The sequence below is a fragment of the Schistocerca nitens genome, chromosome 7 (genome assembly GCF_023898315.1).
Source record: "Schistocerca nitens isolate TAMUIC-IGC-003100 chromosome 7, iqSchNite1.1, whole genome shotgun sequence".
Taxonomy (NCBI): Eukaryota; Metazoa; Arthropoda; class Insecta; order Orthoptera; family Acrididae; genus Schistocerca; species Schistocerca nitens.
This window is the reverse complement of record NC_064620.1, coordinates 386,237,201-386,259,905: the sequence shown is the minus strand read 5'-3', so window position 1 is coordinate 386,259,905 and position 22,705 is coordinate 386,237,201. Positions and strand designations below refer to the sequence as shown.

The following is a 22,705-nucleotide window of genomic DNA, read 5'->3' as shown; positions in this document are numbered from 1 at the left end:
ATTCATTTGGGTACTGTGTTTTTCCATGCACACACTTACACAACATATTTCGATGAGATAAGCTTCTAAAATTTCGTTTTATTACATTGTACACTTCAATAGGCAAAGAGTGCCTATGTCTGTACTGTTCACCAGCTGCTAGAGCACAGTTGTATTTGCTCCACGAAGTTGGTCCTTCTGGGCACAAGGCATGACGAGGCTCCTTGTCAGTTGATAGTTTATGAAAATAAGTTGCCCAGATATCCTGATTCATTTTCATCAAACTGTCACAGTTCTTTCTAACTGCCATACCATAATAGTTCTGCAAACTATCTATCTCCTTGTTTGTGAGGCTACCTTTCCCAGATAGTGGTTTTCCATCTGGTAATTTTATACCTTTCATATCTTTTCTCAACTTGCGAAGATGGGTTAATTTTCTTTTCTGGACATGCCCGATACATTCCAGCTTTTCCACACTGACATCTCCACATGGTTTTGCTTCTACCAAACTCTTGAAGGGCTTACTGTCCCTGTGCCTTAAATATTTTACATGCCTTACCCCAAACATATCAACTGACCTGGAAAAAATGTTTACTGCACCTGCAGCTTCCATGTTCCCACTAGACCCTTCACAATTTACACTACATACAGAACTTTCCTTATGAGATTTAAGTTTTTCTTTGTCCTTTATAAATCCACTCTTGTGACAGTACCTACTCAGTACCTTTACATCTAACACTCGGCCATTATTCATGCTTGTTTTAGTTACTACGCCATTCAGACTTGTATGCCGTCTACGCTGCCATGTCCCAACAACAGCCACAGCAATAGCTGTGGAATTACCATTCATTTCAGTTGCCTCATTGACAGCAGCCTTCATAGAGGCAATAACACAATGCTTAGCAGCTTCATATAATGTACCGAATACTTCTGAAATTATGTTGGGCCACTTGGGAGATTCATGACTGCACATAGTGTCTTACCAGCTAATTCACCTTTACCTATAGTACGCAGTCCATACACAAACCTAATATTAGTTTCATACCCACTGTCAATCTTCCTACTGGTACGATATGAATACTGATCTCTACAGTTTCTGCAGTTCAAAAACAGTTTACTTGCAAGTCCATATCTTGCAGTGGTATCTTCATAACAACATAAACTGTCAGTAGCATGACAAACTTTACAAACTGCAAATGAAGATATGGCAGATGACAAAAGTTCAATATCTATTACAATATTGCCACTTGTCTGTTCATTATTATATTTAGTACTTACAAACGATTCTGCACTTGAAACCAGTGTTCAGCTTTCTTCTGAAAGCACTGGTCTTAATACTCGTATTTTCACTGCCAGAAATATCACTCGCAATCACTGAGGAAGTTGGTGTTGAATCTAACCTAGAAGAGCCTGCAGCACTCTCACTGTCAAAATCCCTATTATTTAAGCTATTATCATCATTAGCTACATTTGCTTTCGGGTTTCTTCCAAGCCCTTCTTTGCATTTTTTGTATACTCTTCCAATTCGCGGCACCTTGTCACAAAACCAAACTTTCCGATGTAAACAAGCACAGAAAACGCTCCGGAAACACAAGTGAATGTAACGCGCGAACAGAGCAGTCAACTGTGAGCACGAAATATTTTGACAAATCTGTAAATTAGGTTTTTGAAGTTCAAGAAGTTGACAGAAGACAAAAGGGGGCGTGGCAAAATGTGCTGCCCTTAAAGTAAATGAATATTTAAAGCCTTTAATGGCTAAAATGCTCTTAGAAAACATATTTCTCTAGTAAAATACACTCCAAGGAATGTTTATGAGCAAAACATTTTGTTTGATATTTTGCCCCCTACGAAGGTACAACCTCCCCTTAATGACATCGCCCTTAAGGATGGTGACATCAGTGATAAGACTGTTGACATCATTGATTCGGTTGAGAAGGGTATCACATAGCCGTTTCATGCTACCCTGAGGCAAGCTGGCCCACAGCTGCTGGAACTCCTTCATATCCTTGAAATAGGCACTGGGACAGAGTTGACGTTCGAGCTGTAGTCATAATGCTTCACCAGGGGCATATCTGGGGATCTTGGTGGCCACAGGAGTACCTCAGAATCACGCAGGCAGTTCATAGAGACATGTGCTATATGTGCAAGAGCACCATCCTGTTGAAAAATGGCACCACGAAACTGACGCTTGAAAAGTAACACATAAAGGACCAGAATGTCCGTGACGTACCCTTATGCTGTGACCTTGTGACCTGAAGTCATACCTGATGGCTCGCCGCATCATGGTGCCAGGAGTTACTCTGCTGTGAATCACCAAAACAACTGGCGATTTGGACCTCTCACCTAGTGGCTGCCACACTCGGCGACGATGGTCATCTAGGAGAGAGCAGAAACGCGAATGTTCCCTGGACGGAAGGCAACACTGTTCATAAGCAATTTATGCTTCCTGTTCAAGGCACCCTTCCAAATGCAGCCTTTGTGCTGTGGAGTTAGTGGCAGCCAACGTATACGACGCTAATTCCTTAGTTTGTCTGCTGCTAGGATGATGATGCTGGATGGTATGTTGTAGGGAGATAATTACTTGTTCTCGGATGGTAGGCGCAATATGAAGGCACTATGATGTGCTTGGTGCTCACTATGGCGATCCTCCGTTGTGGTGGTCAGATGTGGTTGACTGGAACCTTGATGACGAGTATGACTGCTCTCAAGTCCACCTGCGGTCCAACAACGCGCCACTGTCGTTTCAAAATGTCCAACAAATTTGCATATTGCTTTATTCGACCAGAAGGCCAAATGGAGAACCACATTGACTCCCATTTTGGAGTCGGTCAGGTGATGATAACGCTGTCTCAGACATGTGGTGTCTCCCTGTCCTTCACAGTGGTCACTCAACATCTAACGGCTCATACCGTATCAGGCTTGGTTTCAGCACTAAATGCGAACAACACTAAAGAATTCTGATAGCTGTTTTACCTACCACAGAGAATTGCAACTCTAATCATTTACATACTCACCGATGCCCTGTAGGTGTAGAAAGTTCCATTGACCGGCGACCATGTCTTCTGGGTATTTCACTGTTCTTTTTTTTTTTTTTTTGGCGGTATATATTTTTCTGCCCTGAATATTTGCCTCTCAGTCGATACGTTGACCTTTAGAATGAGACCATCGAAGTGCGCATTGGATAACGGAGCAGTTACGAAAGTCAGTCGATTGTTCATAGCAGAAGGTAATAACGGGTCAATACTTTTATTACCACTTACATTGTCAAGAAAGCGGCTGAAGATGTTAAAACATTTGTAGGAATTTTAATTGCAGTTAAAGTATCAGCCACGAGCAGAGGTAAGTTGTGACGTGCGTCTGACTAAAAAGAAATCCACACAGAAATGAAACGCCCAATTGAAGAGTAATTACTGCTCAGGAAGGAATTCGGTAAGAACTAAACACCGTCCAATGATGAAATGAAATTAAAACATTCTCAAGCAAAATAATTTTATTAGCACTTTCATCGGCAAGAAAGGAGCTGAAGATGTTAAAACATTTGTAGGAACATTAATTGCGACTTAAGTATCAACCATGAGCACAGATAAATTGTCACGTGCGTTTGACTAAGAGGAAAGCGACAAAGAAATGTAGCGGCCAATTGAAGAGTAATTACTGCTCAGGCAGGAATTCGGTAAGGATTCTAGACGGTCCTGTGATGGAATTAAATTTAAAAATTCTCACGTAATAGAGGTTTCAAATAGCTCTGAGCAACTGAGAGGCGCGCTGTAGAGCGGAAGCAGTCTTCTAGGGTGGACGCGCTCCACAGTGAAAAGTCGGGTAAGGTCCTGCCACGTTTATTGTATGCACTGCACGTTTTCTACAGGGTTCACGCCATATCGCTTTAGCAGGACTAAATATCCTTCTTCGCCCCCTTCACATCTAGCACATTTATAAAAACATGCCTATAAGTGAATTTCCTTATCAACACTGTAATTATTTCTGATTAATTGTAGTCCTTGAATTTGTTGTTGTAAAAGTTCTTAAAGTGTGTTAGCTGTGGCGAAAGTCACATTTGATACAAACTCTAGGTGCAAAGAAACTTTAAAACGAGGAATGACATATTATTCCGCAATAAATGCGCCAGTGTTGCAAAGCTAGTATTGTAAAATCTTCCAGAGGTTCTCTGAGTAGCGGAATGTGCGCCGATTTTGAAACCTCCTGACGAATCAAGACGGTGTGCTGCACAGCGACACGAACACAGAATCTTGCCTTTAGTGGGCAATGCTCTTACTGTATTAGACATATTCCATTTTTAAGAAGGTGTAATTCATAATAAATATCGTAATGATAAATTACAACAATGAATAAATCACAACAGAAATGTTAGTATTCGTTCCACATTTGTCACAGACAAAATATTTGCTCCGTTACAAACAATAATTGTGGAACTGAGTTTCATCTTCCCTGGAGGGCAGCAAGCAATTCCTTGAAGTCTGTGACACATTACTGGGTTTCTGCCTCAGATGTCTCTGTGACAACATTTTCTTCAAAACAGATAAATGCGTCAGATAGTGGGAAAACTTTTACATCTGTAACTCCATCTCCTATTAATACTGAGTGTCAATGCTCTAATCCCCATTCAGAAAACAGAATTTTATTTTATTTGCAAACACATTCTCCATAGGCAAAAGGGGTGACCAGTTTCGTAATTCCTCTAAAGACTAGACAAACAGGTCTGCTTCACTTATCAAAAGGTTCAATTAACTCTTTTATTTCCGATGTCAACATATTGAGGGTGAGTGCTTTTAATGTCTCTTAACTGTGATATACAAGACTTTATAACGTCTAGACACACAGTAAAAGCATCACGGAAATTCGTGTGTCCTTTCATTGCATCCTCTGAAAATTTTGCAACTTTTTCACCTTTCACACGAAAGGCATCAAATTCATCTGAGGTTTCTTCATTTAATCACTGTTGAGTAAGCATCAAAAGAAACTGCATCTGCCTCTTTCCACCCGATCTAAGGAACAATGACAACTATCAGTCGGGAAAGATGCATAAATCGACGTTAGTAGAGCATGCATTGGGAACAGAAAACCGTCAAATACGAAGGATTCCACCTGCGAACAACTTAAATTGGAACATTACACAGAAATTATTATGGACAAGGTGAACCAAAGACTTTGGCAGAACACTTAAAACATGCAACAAGTCTACTAAGAGACTGCGTAAACTATGCTTGCCTGTCCTGTTCTGGAGAACTTCCTTGCGATATGGTATCCTTACCACATAGGATTTACGGAGAACGTTAATAATGTGCAAAGACTGGCAGCTCGTTTAGTATTACCGCGAAATAGAGAAGGAAGTGTTACGGGTATCATAAGCGAATTGGTGTGGCAATCATAAAAACAAATGCTTTTTCCTATGCATTGAGTCCTTTTCGGTAAATTTCGATAACCAACTATCTCTTCCAAAAGCCAAAATATTTTATATTTTGTTGACTTCCACCTATGCTGGAAGAAATGACAAGCGTATTGAAGTAAGAGAAACCAAAGCTTTTTCCACGTGTTATTCGAGACCCCAGGGGTCGAGAAACAGTCTACAAGTGATTCCATGAGCCCTCTGCCAAGCACTTAAATGTGAACTGCAATGTAATCAAACGTACAAAAATGTAGGCCTATATCTCTGACGTCGCTCAGTTGTAGAGTTGTGGACATGTTCTATGGCCGGGTATTATGACATTTCTGGAGACCGAAAATCTCCGCTTCGGAGGGCTCAACAGAGGTTCCGAAAGCAACAGTCCAGTGAAGCCCAGTTCGTTCTGTTGACTCACGAGACCCAGAAGGCGGAAGATACCGGAGTCCGAATAGAAGCCGTGTTCCTTGGGTGCTGTAAGGCATTCGATAGAATTCCGCTTTGCCACCAAATGAACAAAATACGAGCGTACAGAATATCAGACCAGCTGTGTGATTGACTGAAGAGTTTCTAGCAAACATAACACAGCATAACATTCTCAGTGGAGAGAAGTCTTCTGAGGTAAAATTATCTTCGGGCGTACCCAATGGGTGTGTGAAAGGTCAATTATTTTCACAACATATATAAATGACATAGCAGACAACATCGCAAATTCCAGTAGGCTTTTTGCGGACGATGCTGTTGTATACAAAGAAGTCGGAAAGCTTGAAAAATTGTAGCGAAACGCAGAAAGACCTACAGAGGATAGCCGCTTCGTGCATAGAGTGGCAATTGACCCTAAACATAAACAAATGTAACGTATTGCGTGTACATGGAGAGAAAGATCCAGTGTTATGTGATTACAATATTGCAAAACAGTCATTTGAAGCAAGTACTTCCATAAGGTATCTAGGAGTGATTTAAAGTGTAAGACCGTGTGAAACTTAAACAGGAAAGGCAGATACCAGATTGAAATTCATTGGAAGAATCCTCAGGAAATATAGTGCTTCAGCAAAGACATAGCTTACAAACCATCGTTCGACTGTGGCTTGCATACTGCTTTTCGGAATGGGATCCGTACCGGATACTGTTGATAGAAGAAATAGAGAGGGTCATATGAAGAGCAGCGCATTTCGTTACAGGTTCGTTTAATAAGCGCGAAAGAGTCACAGAGATGATCAACCACTTCCAGTGGCAGATGCTGTGAGAAAGACGTTCTGCATCACGGTGTGCTTTACTGTTGAAACTCTGAGAGTGTACATTCCAAGAAGTGACAGTAAATATATTGCTTTCTGCTAGGTATATCTCGCGAAAAGACCATGAAGATAAACTCATGGAGATTCGAGCTCACACGAAGGCTTCCCAGCAATCGTTCTTCCCGCAAAATATTCACGACTGGAATAAGAAAGGACGAAAGTGACAGTGGCACATTAAGTACCCTCCGCCACACACTGCAACATGGCTTGTGAAGTACAGCTGTAGATGTAGATGTGGGGTGAAATGCTTATTTTGATAACAGTCATCCTGGCTGTCGTTAAGCCATTTCTCGGCAATATCTTCCAGAAGTAATAGCCCAGCAAGAACGCTAGTCTCATAGGAAAAATTTATGGAGTTTGATAGGAGTCAGAGAGGTATTGCCTGAGGCTGTGTCGCAAGTTGTGTCTGGGAACCTCACACAGTTTAATCACATAATATAGGCTCTCACGGCCGGTGTTTGCGTCATTGCTGATATTTGTATTTTGGATATAAGGCTGTGTCCAAAGCAGTTCTCTCCACCTAACGTTTCGTTGCCCAAGCTGGCGACGTCATCAGAGGATATTAAGGCTCAGATAGCAGTCTGGAACTTAAAAAAGTTCAGCAAGCAGAACTACTCGTATTTATTCGTATGCACGCAACGGTCGTTTCGTTAACTTCGTCAGACCGTTGCCGAACCGCGACGGCATGTGTTATGAAGCTTGTCGGGGGAAGAGTTGGAGGTGTTTGCTTTATTTAGCGCAAAAGTCCACGAAGAGATATCACTTCGATTTCGTTAGATGCCTGCCGCCAATTTCCGTGTGCGCTATTTTAGAATCCCCTCCTCCCCAGAGAGATTAATGCTACATTTAATACAATCATTGTAATCTGTATGTCACGAAATTAATTAATTTTGAGATATGTAATTGCTGAATGAAATGATGTTTGCTGATTGAGAAATTCAAGTAATGTGGAGACGATAAATCAAGACTTTTTCCTAATATTACGTAACTGCTTTTACCAGGTGTAGAAGTGGGAAAGCGGAATTTCCCTATCAATGGTGGTAACCGTCAGTGTAGGGCCCGTGAGGCCGTTTCTGCAGCGTCATATACTACCTGTAACGGTTGACGACGAATGTCAACACACACTAACCCATGTTCCATACATCGATATCTGTTACAAAATCTAAAATATGTCGAGTTTTGAGCCTACGTGCTACGGTTTGTGGACAGCATTGGTTTTATATTAACAGTTGAAGAAAAATGCTGCAGAATCGAATCAAATACTTGTAGAAGCTTTTGGCGATCATACTCTTGGGAAAAAGCAGTGTTTTGAGTGGTTCAGAAAACTCAAAGGTGGTGATTTTGTGGTGAGAAACGAAGAGCGCGGAGAAACCACCAAATATAAGGTATTTCAGGCCTTATTGGATGAAAATGAAACTCAAACTCAACAGGAGGAACTCGACGAACGACTTAATGTGACGCAAAAAGCCGTTTGTCTTCGGTTGAAAGCTATGGGAAAGGTGCAGAAAGTGGGAAAATGGGTTCCGCATGACCTGAATGAAACACAGCAAGCAAATCGAAAGATCACGTGTGAAATTCTGCCTGCCAGATACAAAAGAAAGTAGTTTCTCCACCGAATTCTGCAGGTGATGAAAAATAGATACATTTTGAGAATCCTAAGCGTCGTAAACCAAGCCCGAATCCTCTACAAGACCAAATCGCTCTGGAAAGAACACAATGCTCTGTGTTTTGTGGGGTCATAACGGTGTCATCTATTATCAGGTGCTAAAACCTGGTGAAACCGTTAACACTGATCGCTACCAACAGCAAATGATCGCCTTAAATCGAGTATTACGTAAAAAACGACCAGGCAACTCAGTCATATTGCACCACGATAACGCCCCATCACACGCTGAAAAACGGGTCAGGGAAAAGATCGAGGCCTTCAGTTGGGAAATAATAGGGCACGCGGCCTATTCTCCAGACTTGGCTCCGTCCGATTGTCATCTACATCTATTTGCATCACTGGGACATGCTCTCACTGAACATCACTTTACTTCGCATGAAAATGTACGAAAATGGCTCGCTGACTGGTTCGCTTCAAAACAAGAACTGTTTCTGTTTTTTAATTTATTTTTTTTATTTATTTTTTTTGGCGTGGCGTTCATAGCCTGCCAGAGAGGTGGGAGAAATGTATAAATAGCAATGGAGATTATTTTGAATAAAGTATTGTTTATTAGTTTCAAACAACAGACGTTTTATTTTTGCAACCGAATTCCGGTTTCATACTTCTACACCTGGTGGTTGTAATACGCATTTCCGACACTTTGTAATCTAGTAGAAACGTCGGATGAAGCGCGTATAACCAAACGTGTTGTCTTACCATGATAAGCCGCGGGAAGCTGAGCAACTTTAAGACTCATACCGCACATTTTTATTTTTATTGCTTTCTTCCACGAATCGTTCCGTATGCTAAATAGTCGCGGGTCCTCATGAAGTGCAATCATCCCTGCTCCGATTCCCTGTCCCGTCAGGAAACAAGCTCAGAACCTGCACGGGCCAGCGAGAGGCGTTCATTCCAAGTGAACAACCCATCAAAAATACCAGCTTCTCATCAGGATTTCTATCTATGGGTCCATATTTGATCCAGTTCGTTCTCTTTCCAGGTTCGCCATACTTCAAAATTCACGTTTTGTGCTGGACAGAAGTTTTTCGTCAATACGTTCTTATTTCGAATTCAGATTGTTATAAGGCCACTAGTGGAAGTAATGTTCTGCACTTTTGGAGTAACGCATGAACTTCATATACAACTAAAATTTGTCAGCGGCTTCGCCCACGTATGCATATGTGAAACACACACACACGCACGCACACACACACACACACACACACACACACACACACACACACACACATACACACACCTATTTCTTTCAAGGGAAATGTATATTTTTGTATCTATGAATTTATTATTAAAATACACTGAAGAGCCATAGAAACTGGTACACCTGCCAAATATCGCGTAGAACCCTGCGAGCACGCAGAAGCGTCGCAACACGACGTGGTATGGTCTAGACTAATGTCTGGAGTAGTGCTGGAGGGAGCTGACACCATGAATCCTGCAGGGCAGTCCATAAATCCGTAAGAGCACGAGAGGGTGGAGATCTCTTCTGAATAGCACGTTGCAAGGTGTCCCAGACATGCTCAATAATGTTCATGTCTGGGGAGTTTAGTGGCCAGCGGAAGTGTTCAAACTCAGCAAAGTGTTCCTGGAGCCACTCTGTAGAAATTATGGACATGTGGGGTGTCACATTGTCCTCCTGGAATTGCCCAAGTCCGTTCGAATGCACAATCGACATGAAAGGATTCAGGAGATCAGAGAGGATTCTTACGTGCTTGTCACCTATCAGAGTCGTATCTAGACGTATCAGGGGTCCCATATCACTCCAACTACACGAGCCCCATTCCATTATACAGCCTCCACCAGCTTGAACAGTCCTCTGCTGATCTGTAGGATCCATAGATTCATGAGAGTGTCACCATATCCGCACACGTCAGTCTGCTCGATACAATTTGGAACGTGACGCATTGAAATCTGAAGCACTTTGTGAAAGAGTTGCACGTCTGTCACGTTGAACTATTCTCTTCAGGCGTCGTTGATCCCGTTCTTGCAGGATCTTTTTCCGGCCACAGTGATGTCGGAGGTTAGATGTGTCACCGGATATTCACGGCACACTCGTAAAGTGGTCGTACGGGAAATCCCCACTTCGTCACTACCTCGGAGGTGCTGTGTCCCATCGCTCGTGCGTCGACTATAAAATGGTTCAAATGGCTGTGAGCATTATGGGACTTAACATCTGAGGTCATCAGTCCCCTAGAACTTAGAACCATGCCCGAGGCAGGTGGCCGGCCGGTGTGGCCATGCGGTTCTAGGCGCTTCAGTCCGGAACCGCGCTGCTGCTACGTTCGCAGGTTCGAATCCTGCCTCGGGCATGGATGGATGTGATGTCCTTAGGTTAGTTAGGTTTAAGTAGTTCTGAGTTCTAGGGGACTGATGACCTCAGATGTTAAGTCCCACAGAGCTCAGATCCATTTGAACCCATTTGAACCATGCCCGAGGCAGGATTCGAACCTGCGATCGTAGCGGTCGCGCGGATCCAGACTGTAGCGCCTAGAACCTCGGCCGGCGCATCGATTATAATATCACCCTTAAACTCACTTAAATATTGATAACCTGCCATTATAGCAGCAGTAATCTTCCAACAGCTGCGCCAGACACTTGTGTGATATAGGCGTTGCCGTCCGCAGCGCCGTATTCTGTCTGTTTACAAATCTTTGTATTTTAATACTCATGCTTATACCAGTTTCTTTGGCGCTTCAGTGTGAAAGAAAATATAACGCAAGTTTTTGAATCTCTGGACATCCCATTTACCGTGTAGTTCGCAAATTACATTGCTTTGCTTCGAATTTACAAAATTCACAAAAGTTTTAGATCACTCCAAATTTGATTTTAAATAACAAAAAAATTAAATTATATTAAACTATGAATGAAGTACGTTTTCAGGAAACAAATACATCGCAAATGTGTCATTCTTTTTTTTTAAACGGTCTTTTAAAGCAATTAATGCAATGTGTGCGCAATTATTTATGGTAATATGGGTACTTAGAATGGTAACCCTCTTCAGATCGTTTGATTGCATCTCAAAACAAGATATACTGAAACTGACTTTTCCCATACATGAAACCGGCCATTAATGTATGCAAGTTTCTTTTTAATTCCATACGCAATGTGACATTGTTTACGGCGAGGGAACCTATTTCTAAGGTTCGTTACATAAAGCTTGTCGGTTTATGTTTCAAGTTTGAAGCTCGGCGTGTGGACCCAGTATGCTAACAATTACTCCAGCACTCGGACAATACTTCGTATCCCGTTACAAACTTCTAGGACTTGTAGAACGAAGTGAGTACTCGTGCCTGGAAATGTACCATTTCCTTTCTAGAACGGCTTCAGTTGAGGTGCTTAACTTATCCACTTCTGCTTCGAGAACTGAATTAGACGTGACGCAGTACAATTATTAGGTAACAATTCGAAAGGAAATGTAACGAAACACCGAATTATCACATTTATCACTTAAGTACATTCGTTTGTATTAAGAGTTATTCCAAAACAAAAAAGAATCTTGCATACTGTACATACAGATCAGTACTTATGCATTATTACAGTGGTTCGATGTGGCGACCACCAACGTCATTACAAACATTTTACCTACGAAGTGTATTCTGGTACACAGTCTCCATCCCACCTAGAAGCTCTTCAGTTGCTAGTGCATCAGCCAGAACTCGTGCCAGCAGATCTTCCTCTGTTTCTACAGGAGTCTTGGAAATTAAAATTTGCATACAATGGTAAGTGACTTCAGGTGATCGTCTGACATAGTTCATGTCATCCTGCCTGTCCTATTGCATAACAGGACAACCAAGTCTGAGACTTTTCTCTTACCCTCAGCAGGTGTGGAGGTGTAACACATATGCATTGAAACCTTCGTAGAACGGAACCGGTAAGTTTCCGATCTCGGGTTCCTATCCAGAGCAGAGCAAATTACAAAAATGTGGTAATTTGCATAATAACTTAATTTCCTATTGTTTGAAAAATATAATTATCTGCTTCTGCTTCTTATGGCATTATAGTCAGTAAGATTGTCGACACTAAAGTTCTATCACTCTTGAAGTGGAAAAAATATGTAAATATCTTCTATAGTAATCTCTTTTTAAAATAAGTCTCTGGTTCTTTACGTAAATCAATGGGACATTAGTTCCAGGACAGGATTAGACATTTAAATAGTACAGAAATTGCTACATTTTTGTAAGGTGTCAATGGTACATCGTAGATAAGCAGTTGTCTCGCGACGTCAGGCAGTGGTTGCGTTGATATCTTTGACGCACTTTGCTCTTTACGGCGTTCTCATCTCAAAAGATCAGATGTCTTCACATTTAAATATGAACTACACTCCTGGAAATTGAAATAAGAACACCGTGAATTCATTGTCCCAGGAAGGGGAAACTTTATTGACACATTCCTGCGGTCAGATACATCACATGATCACACTGACAGAACCACAGGCACGTAGACACAGGCAACAGAGCATGCACAATATCGGCACTAGTACAGTGTATATCCACCTTGCGCAGCAATGCAGGCTGCTATTCTCCTATGGAGACGATCGTAGAGATGCTAGATGTAGTCCTGTGGAACGGCTTGCCATGCCATTTCCACCTGGCGCCTCAGTTGGACCAGCGTTCGTGCTGGACGTGCAGACCGCGTGAGACGACGCTTCATCCAGTCCCAAACATGCTCAATGGGGGACAGATCCGGAGATCTTGCTGGCCAGGGTAGTTGACTTACACCTTCTAGAGCACGTTGGGTGGCACGGGATACATGCGGACGCGCATTGTCCTGTTGGAACAGCAAGTTCCCTTGCCGGTCTAGGAATGGTAGAACGATGGGTTCGATGACGGTTTGGATGTACCGTGCACTATTCAGTGTCCCCTCGACGATCACCAGTGGTGTACGGCCAGTGTAGGAGATCGCTCCCCACACCATGATGCCGGGTGTTGGCCCTGTGTGCCTCGGTCGTATGCAGTCCTGATTGTGGCGCTCTCCTGCACGGCGCCAAACACACATACGACCATCATTGGCACCAAGGCAGAAGCGACTCTCATCGCTGAAGACGACACGTCTCCATTCGTCCCTCCATTCACGCCTGTCGCGACACCACTGGAGGCGGGCTGCACGATGTTGGGGCGTGAGCGGAAGACGGCCTAACGGTGTGCGGGACCGTAGCCCAGCTTCATGGAGACGGTTGCGAATGGTCCTCGCCGATACCCCAGGAGCAACAGTGTCCCTAATTTGCTGGGAAGTGGCGGTGCGGTCCCCTACGGCACTGCGTAGGATCCTACGGTCTTGGCGTGCATCCGTGCGTCGCTGCGGTCCGGTCCCAGGTCGACGGGCACGTGCACCTTCCGCCGACCACTGGCGACAACATCGATGTACTGTGGAGACCTCACGCCCCACGTGTTGAGCAATTCGGCGGTACGTCCACCCGGCCTCCCGCATGCCCACTATACGCCCTCGCTCAAAGTCCGTCAGCTGCACATACGGTTCACGTCCACGCTGTCGCGGCATGCTACCAGTGTTAAAGACTGCGATGGAGCTCCGTATGCCACGGCAAACTGGCTGACACTGACGGCGGCGGTGCACAAATGCTGCGCAGCTAGCGCCATTCGACGGCCAACACCGCGGTTCCTGGTGTGTCCGCTGTGCCGTGCGTGTGATCATTGCTTGTACAGCCCTCTCGCAGTGTCCGGAGCAAGTATGGTGGGTCTGACACACCGGTGTCAATGTGTCCTTTTTTCATTTCCAGGAGTGTATTTTATGGGGCAGATTAATCTGCATTCCATTTCGAGAGACACCACCATTGCTAAATATTTTCAGGTACGTATTATTTTTAGCAAAAGTCCCCCAAAATTCTGGCCTTCTATGTTCCATTAACCAAAGTATACAATTTTTACAATAAAACTTGTTAAGCTTTCTTCTTTTTGAGTCATTAGCTTAGTGACTGGTTCGATACGGCCGGTCACAAAATCTTGTGCAAACCCGTTACTCTCACAATAACACTTGAAACCTACGTCCTCATTATTTGTGGGATTTATTCCAATTCTGTTTTCCTCTGCGAATTTTACCCTCGACAGTTCCCTGCAGCAGCATGAATATTATTCCGTGATTAATATGTTCTATTATCTTATGTTTTCCAAATTGTCTTCTTTTCTTCGCCAATTCTGCGAATAACATCCTCATTCCTTGTCTTATTAGTCTACCTAACTTTCAATGCCTTTCTTGCTTCTTCTTTCTGTTTCATTTTACTTCGAATGTAGCAGAAGTCCTTAACTTCGTCTACTTCGTGGTCCCCAATTTTTATGGTGAGCTTATCGCTCATCTGATTTATGCTAGTCCTCATTACTTCCGTCTCTCTTCTGTGTATCTATTTTCTTCATACAATGCAAGCCACCTGACGGTGTTTGGTGGATGGTACTTCCAGTATCCATAACGGCTGCTCTCTTCCCCTATTCCACTCACGAATGGTGCGTGGGAAGAGTTATTGCCGGTAAGCCTCCGTATTAGCTGTAATTTTCCGAATTTTCTCAATGTAGTCATTTCGCGGGATGTATGTGGGAGGAAGCAGTATGTCGTCCGACTCTTTCCGGGAACTATGCAAAGCGCCTGTCTTGTAGAGCTTGCCGTTGGAGTTTGTTGAGCATACCTGCAAGCCTTTCGCGTGAACTAAACGATCTTGTGACGAAATGTGCCTCTCTTACTTGGATCCTGTCTCTCTCTCTCTTCTCTCAGTTCTATCTGGTAAGGATCCCATACCGATGAACAACATTCAAGAATCGGTCCAACAAACGTCTTGTAAGCCACTTCCTTCGTGGATAAGTTACATTTCCTTAAGTTTCTTCCTATTAATCTCATTCTGGCATCAGCTTTTCCTACTGTTTGTCTTATATGGCGATTTCACTTAACGTCGCCCTGGATAATTACCTCTATATATTTTACGGTTAATATTGTTTCCACCAATTTGTCATCACTAACATAGTTGTACAGAGTGGGTTTCTTTTAATGTGCATGCGCAAAATGTTAATTTGTTTACGTTCTGAGTCAACTGCTAAAGTCTGCGCCATTCGTCAATCTTCTGCATGTCATTATGGAAATCGACACTGGATTCTGACGTTAATACTTTGTTATAGATAACGGCATCGTCTGTAAACAGTCTTAAGAGCTTCCGACTCTTTCTACTAGATCATTTATACACACTGTAAATAGTGACAGTCCTATCACACTTCCTTCAGTTACCACAGAAATCACCTTCGCATCTGTAGATTCTGTTCCGTTAAGAGCGATCTGTTGAGTTCTATCTGTAAGGAAGTCTTGTATCCAGTCGCAAATCTGGTCTGAGACTCGGTAGGCTAATGTCATATTTCTTAGTAAACGGTAGTGTTGGACGGTGTCAAATGTTTTTCTGCAGTCAAGCAACAAACCATCAACTTGAGAGCCATTGTCTACAGCACTATAGATAATTATTTATTTGTAATTTATGCTACCAGTAACTTTTTTATTTTTCGTTTTATGTTTAATCTAACATAATACAACGCATTTCGAACAAGTTTTGTTCATCTTCAGACGTTTATATATACATAAATACAGAGAAATGTTACTTAATACATCTTAAACTACATCAATATAGAACTCTTTGTCCTTTGTTTGTGACTGTAGCGGCTGGTGTGGCATTTTGGTGGGGGGGGGGGGGGAGGAGGGGGCGCAGTGGATGGCCAGAAATCGAAGTCGGTGATGTCTTCCGCTGGTTTTATTCCTTTTGATTGACTATGTATGATATGACAGCCTGTATAGGATGCAGATAGTTTTGCATCAGTTGTGTGTTACGAAAATAGCGTGAAAGGCTTTTATATGACAGTTGGTCACTTACGATTTCATTACCTTGCAGCTTCACTTGCATTACTGGTGTAATGGCGAAACTGTTGATTAACATTACGCTATTGCAGATTGTAATTTGTCACTGATTTCAAACGTAATTCACTCCACAAATTGCTTTGACATACATGTAAACAATATGCACGTAACACAAGATGACGGACTTGTGGCATATGGGTCTGTATCGATTATCGAGGTTTTGTATCGATATTCTTGGTACTGTCAGATTTTTAGTCAGTTATTTACATTGACATATCTTGAATCTATAGAATTAGAACTGGCTAAGACTGTTGAAAAATTTTGAGTTTTTCAATTTGGTTATCTCATGAAGAACGTTATCTCGAAACTTCGTATTATGTATGAAAATTTTCATTTCTTTGATTATACCCATTCTTTTACTTTTTGTTATTTTGTGTAAAATTTCGAGGTTGTCTTCAGTTTTCAAAGAGTGGACTGTGTCTTTAATGTGAATTATTACCGCTGATTTGTTACATTTATCAAGCCTGTAGAAGTCTAAATGTTCTTTGAATCGGGTTCTGAAATTTCTGCCTGTTTGGCCGATATACTATGAGTCTCAGGGAGGAAAAAAGCGAGCTGAGTTTCGTAAGATTTCTGCTTGCGGAATCCATGTTGATTTTTATAGAGAAGGTTTTCGTTCTCCGCATACATCATACTACGTGAGAATAAAACATATTCCAGAACACAACAGATTGGCGTCAATGATATATCTGTTCTAAGACCCTTCTTGAAAAGAATGAGCTGCGCTTTCTTCGAGTTACTAGGTACACTTCATTGCTCCAGAAATCTACGATAAACTGCAGCTAGAAGTTTTTTGCATAATCTTTGTGGGATCTAATAGGTATCTTATATAATCCTGATTTCTTTCCACTACTAAGGATTGTAATTGCTTTTCTGTTCCGTGATTGTGTATCTCATTATGTGCCATTTCTATGATGAAAACAGGGGCTGTTTTACTATCTTCCGTGGTGAAAAAATTTCGAAAGACTTTCTCTCTGTTACCTACCATTTCGGTGCCAGTACAGCCACTGAATTGATGAATAGAGGATTTCGAACCGCTTACTGATTTCTCGTAAGAACAAAGCCTGTTATCATTCTTACTCAGGTCGGTTGACTACATTTTACTTTCAAAATCATTGAACGTTTGTCACCCTGCTCTCCTTAAACTCATTTTCTCTGAGTTCAGCTTTCGGTTGTCAGCTAGGCTTTGACTTCTCTTGAAGCTGTGATGAAACTCTCTTTCTTTATGTTTCTAACATGGTTATTAAATCATGGTGTGGTTTCCCATCCTGTAACATCCTGCTCGCAAGATACTTGTCTAAGGCATATTCAACAGCACTCGCAAGATACTTGTCTAAGACATATTCAACAGCGCTTTGAAATATGTCAAATGTGTGTGAATTCCTAAGGTACCAAACTGCTGAGGTCATCGGTCCCTAGACTTACACACTGTTTAAACGAACTTAAACTAACTAATGCTAAGAACAACGCACACACCCATGCACGAGGGAGGACTCGAACCTCTGGCGGCAGGGGCCGCGCAATCCGTGACATGGCGCATCTAACCACACGACCACTCCGTGCGGCAACAACGCTTTGAATTTTTCCCGTTTGTGCTCCACATCTTATTCTTCAGCACTGAGTATTGGATACTGACTACTCAGATACTCTGTAATCTGTATCCTGTCACTCTTGCTAAGCAAAAATATTCCCTTAACTTTATTAACAATATTTCTAAAACCCGTGGTCATAGTTACTATCACAACCTAATGATCACTAGTACCTTCCTGTACATTAACAGATTCGTAAATTCAGCTGGGTTTGCTGCTAGGAGGTCTTAAACTTTATTTTCACCATCTGGTTCTCTGATTATCTGCTTGAAGTACTTTCGTACAAGACATTGAGACTAATGTCACACATATTCCTGTCTCTGGTACCAATTTTGATAGCACGGGTTTGAAGTCACACTCTGTTAAAATTATTAATGATATTGTGCAACTTTGTTCTGAAGCGCTCTGCACTTCCTGACTCATGTGGTCTGTAAAGGCATCCGATCACTAGTGCTGACTGACATTTGTTGCTTAACTTCATCCAGATTAATTCTCATTCGGAATCCGTGATAATCTCGATTATTTACTGCAATAAAGTCGCCGCCACCATTGGCCACTAACCTATCCTTACATTAAATATTTCAGTCTAATTTAGGATTTCGTTGCTATTCACTTGCGACGTTAACTAAATTCTCGTTCCTAATACTATCTGAGCATTATAACCTTCAACTAGCGATACTAACTCTGGGATCTTTCCTTGGACGTTCCTTCAGTTTACTAACATCATATTAATTTTTTCTCTAACTGATCTGCGAGGGAGAGCATTCATTGTGGTTGAGGGAACTTTGACTGTGACAGGCAATTCTTTCTGATCCCATATGTGGCTTTCTCTAACTTGAAAACTCCCCATGTGCATGCCACACGTACTCCGCTACAGTACTAGCACTCTTGACCTATTAACGGGAAACCTAATATTCCCCACATGATAGCAGAGATCGAGAAATTCGCGTCCAGTGCTATCGCAGAGTCGTCTGAGCCTCTTGATAAGACCTTCCACTCTGCTCCAAACTACATGATTACGATCGACCTTTGGTACGACGACACAAAAATTCAGCTTAGTGTGTGATGCTAGCTGCCTTCATCAAATCAGCCATCCGCCGTAAGAAACCGAGGATGGACTCGGAACACAGGTGGCAGGCATTATTAGTGCCAGTATTTGCAGCTGCTTCCACCCCGTGTGTTCGATAGCCGTTGGTAGAGCCTTCATGTCACGAGCAAGACCAAACGTCCCAAACGCACATAGGCGTTCTTTCCTGCCCTGCAAGCTATTTCCCTGATGGGCTCAATTACCTGGCTGACATAGGAGTTCCCAATGCTGTGCCCGAACTGGGCAGGAAAATCGGCCTCTGGCACATTATGAGAGGCATCCCGTGCTGGCTCAGAAGTGTTACAACTGTTGAGTGGTACTAAAGTAAATAAATTAGTGAAATCAAAGTGAACTAGAAATTAGAATATAAATGAAAAACTTGGTTTAGTTTAGAGAGTTACATACTCGCAAGCAGCGGGCCGAACAGCAGAACAGAAGAGACAATGACCGTGAAGTCAGCAACTTCCACATAAGCGGGCGCTGTCGATTCAGCCGTCAGGGCATCGCCCGACCGGCTCAAGTGTTTCTCAGTTGTCGTATGTGAGCAAAGGCCCTCGCCTACATCCCAAGAGCCAATGACCGACGTTAAGAAAATTCTTCGAGAAGCTTTTCAACGTGACAGACGAGGCAATGACCGTGAAGTCGTTCACCTCCAGTAAACTGAAGTGAATAAATACGCGAGATGCAGTGAGCCAAAGGGATGAAGTCGAAGACGAAGACGGAGACGGAGACGGAGACGGAGACGGAGAGGAGAGACAAAGAAGACGAAGACGTTTTCAGTCAGTTTCGGTGCTGAAGACCGTCATGCGAGAAGAGACTGCATCATGCACAGACGCACCAAGTCCGCCGCTGTAATGGAATAGCAAGCAGCAGCCGCGGCACCAGAAGACAGAAGTTAAAAGGTATTTGAAGTCTGATTTTGACGTACCCGTGTGACTCGTGAGGACGGGAAGGAGACGGCCTCACCTCAGCAGTCACCTGTGAGCTGGGATGAAGACCTGACAGCCGAAGACTGGCAAGCGGGAATCCGTGGTTCGAGTCCGGGACACTGGCCTTCCCCCGTCGCGCCGCTCCGCTGGTCGACGCACAACACACGCGGCCGCATAGAGAAGAGAAACACTGGGACGCCACACCCAAGGTATCATCCGATGCACGACTTCGCTCGCAATAATTAAACCGGCCACCTCGCGCTGCGCGTCTCCCGTCAGCTGGGCGAGACGGCGACACGAGATACACACCGCTACGCGTAATCAGACGCCGCCGCCGCCGCCGCTGCCGCAGCAGAAGACTTCACAAACGACACAGCTGCCGCTCTCCGAACCAGAATATTCCGTAAGATACAGTTGTACAAATCTTCAATAAAAGTTATTCTTATGTAAAAATGATGTTTCATTCGACCTCATACCCGAACCAAGGAAGAACCCACCCTGCCCACATGTTGTTAAGAGAGAAAAGTTAATTTATTTAATATTTTCACCCTGACAGAATGCTTTAGAATGCTCATCCTGACAATTGACAGCATCCAAAGAGAAAACCCAGTTACATTTAGTAGCAGAAGTGTCACATTTAGTAACACAATTGTTACATTTGATGTCAGAAGCCTTTTCAGTTGTTACATTTGGTGTCAGAGAAAAAACCCTTGGCTCAATATGAGGTGTGAATGACAGTCACTAAAGGTCCACAGTTAGTATTGTTTAATGTGTGAAAGGATAGAGGTTTGCATAGCAGTCGTAATATTTTCTTTATTTAGATGCGTATTCTCTCTCATAATTTTAAGAGTTTGTCGAAAATATTTAAACATCTTTTGAATTCAGTATGGTAATATTGTGTAACTAATAGTTTGTAAAATGATGACACGAAATCGTACAAAGTCAGAGTCAGCACCACAAGCGGTTTCTACTGAGGAAGCTATTCAGAGCTTAGTTAATCAGATAGCACAGCTTAAAAACGATAATAATGCATTGTTTAAACAGTTGAGTGAGGTTAGGCAAACCAGTTCAATCCCTCCCACCTTAGATTCCTCAGCAGCAGCCTTAGTAACTCCTTTTTCAGGTAAACCTGGCGAGGACATAACAGCCTTTTTTGATGATTTAGTAGCAGCTGCAAAGTTAGGATCATGGTCAGATGAACAGCTCTTACAAATGACAAAGTTAAGATTGCTAGGAGAGGCTAAAGCACACGTCTTATACCATGAAGAATTACGGAATGCTCCAACATTTGAGGAATTGAAGAAAGGATTGCTTACACGTTTTCAAAAACAGAACAGCTGTAGATTTTATAGGGAAAAATTAAACACTATCACTCAGAGGCAAAACGAGTCGTTAGAAAGCTTTGTAGATAGGATTAGAAAAGTTAATATTAACACCTATCAGTTGACAACTAGTGATGAAGCAAATAAAGTTATTTTACAAGAGGCAGAAAATAGAGCTCTGGATACATTTTTACGTGGGTTACCTCTTGAAACGTCCCGTCGTGTCAGGGCAGAGTTTCCTAAAAATTTAGCGGAAGCTGTATCTGTGGCGACAGCTTTCGAAGAAATAGACATTGCCACCAGATACAAGGAGAAGCGAAATGTATTTTCAGCAGGAGTACGATGTTTTAGGTGCGATCGACAGGGACATATAGCAAAAAACTGCAGACAACCTCAGTACACTAATTGTCAAAGAATAGGTCACACATTCAAGGAATGCAGGTCTAAGAAAGTTATTGGAAATAGGAATCAGTTAAACTCAAACGGGAATGTCGGAGCCGCCGCCAGGCGTTCCCAATAAAATTTCATGCCATTAAGGCGAATGTGAAGGCGGAATGCTGGTTATCTGCTACCATACAGGATAAAGAGGCAAGGATACTAGTGGATACAGGCGCAAAACGTATCAATAGTAAGTAATGAATGTATTGGAGAAAAGAAATATGACCCTCCAAGGTATAGATTGAGTGGAGTAGGAGGAGGTACAGTGAAGTCATTAGGATGTACATCATTGATTTTCTATATTCACGGTGTACAATTTCAAGAAGATGTAGAAGTGGTAACAAAGGTAACTGACGGGTACGACGCGATCCTAGGATTGGATTTCCTGAATAAACATCACGCTAAAATCGACCTCAGACAGCAAACTGTAGAACTTAGCGGAATAGTGTTTCAGCTAGGTGACACCGCTGCAAAGGGCCCTCTGCCGCAAGATTTCCCTAACCGGAAGGCGAAATCAACTATACTGCGTGCAACGTCCTTGAAGGTTGATTCGCGGGATCAGATACCATCTGGCTCAGGAAAACTTTTCTGGATGACAGTTGACCCCGAAGTACCTACAGATACAGTATGTCTAATAGAGCCTTTAGAGGAAAATGAGGAATTAGATGTATCACATTGTTTTGTACGAAGGAGTGTTGTACGGGTTCAAGACGTTGAAGGAGAAAGAAAAGTACCGGTACATATTGACAATTTCGGAGTGGAGGACAAAGAGTTGCATAAGGGAATATTAGTAGCTACAGTCAGTACTTTTGAAGAAGAAGATTTCATTTGGTCAGATATTAACGATGGTCAGAAACCAGACGCCTATAAAACCGCATTACGCCAGAAGATTGAGCATTTGAAAGGAAATGATAGAGACACGATAGAAGCAGTTTTAGTTGAGTTTCAAGAATTATTTAATGCAGAAGGTCCACTGCCAGCAACAGATATCACACAGCATAGGATCCCAACAGGAAATAGCCCCCCAGTTTATAGGAAGCCTTATAGAGTTCCGCATCACTTACAGCCAGTACTGGATGAATTTTTAGAACAGCATCTAAAAGATGGAA

The 22,705-nt window shown here is 42.6% G+C and overlaps 1 protein-coding gene across 1 annotated transcript in view; it reads left to right on the top strand.

Annotated features, from left to right (window-relative positions):
• The first annotated feature begins 3,732 nt into the window (after positions 1-3,732).
• The window catches only part of LOC126195251 (uncharacterized), a 137,484-nt gene continuing 118,511 nt past the window's right edge, over positions 3,733-22,705 (top strand). The window contains exon 1 of the mRNA XM_049933778.1: positions 3,733-3,798. The gene's annotated coding sequence lies outside the window, so the exon portion shown is untranslated. The remainder of the gene's footprint in view (positions 3,799-22,705) is intronic.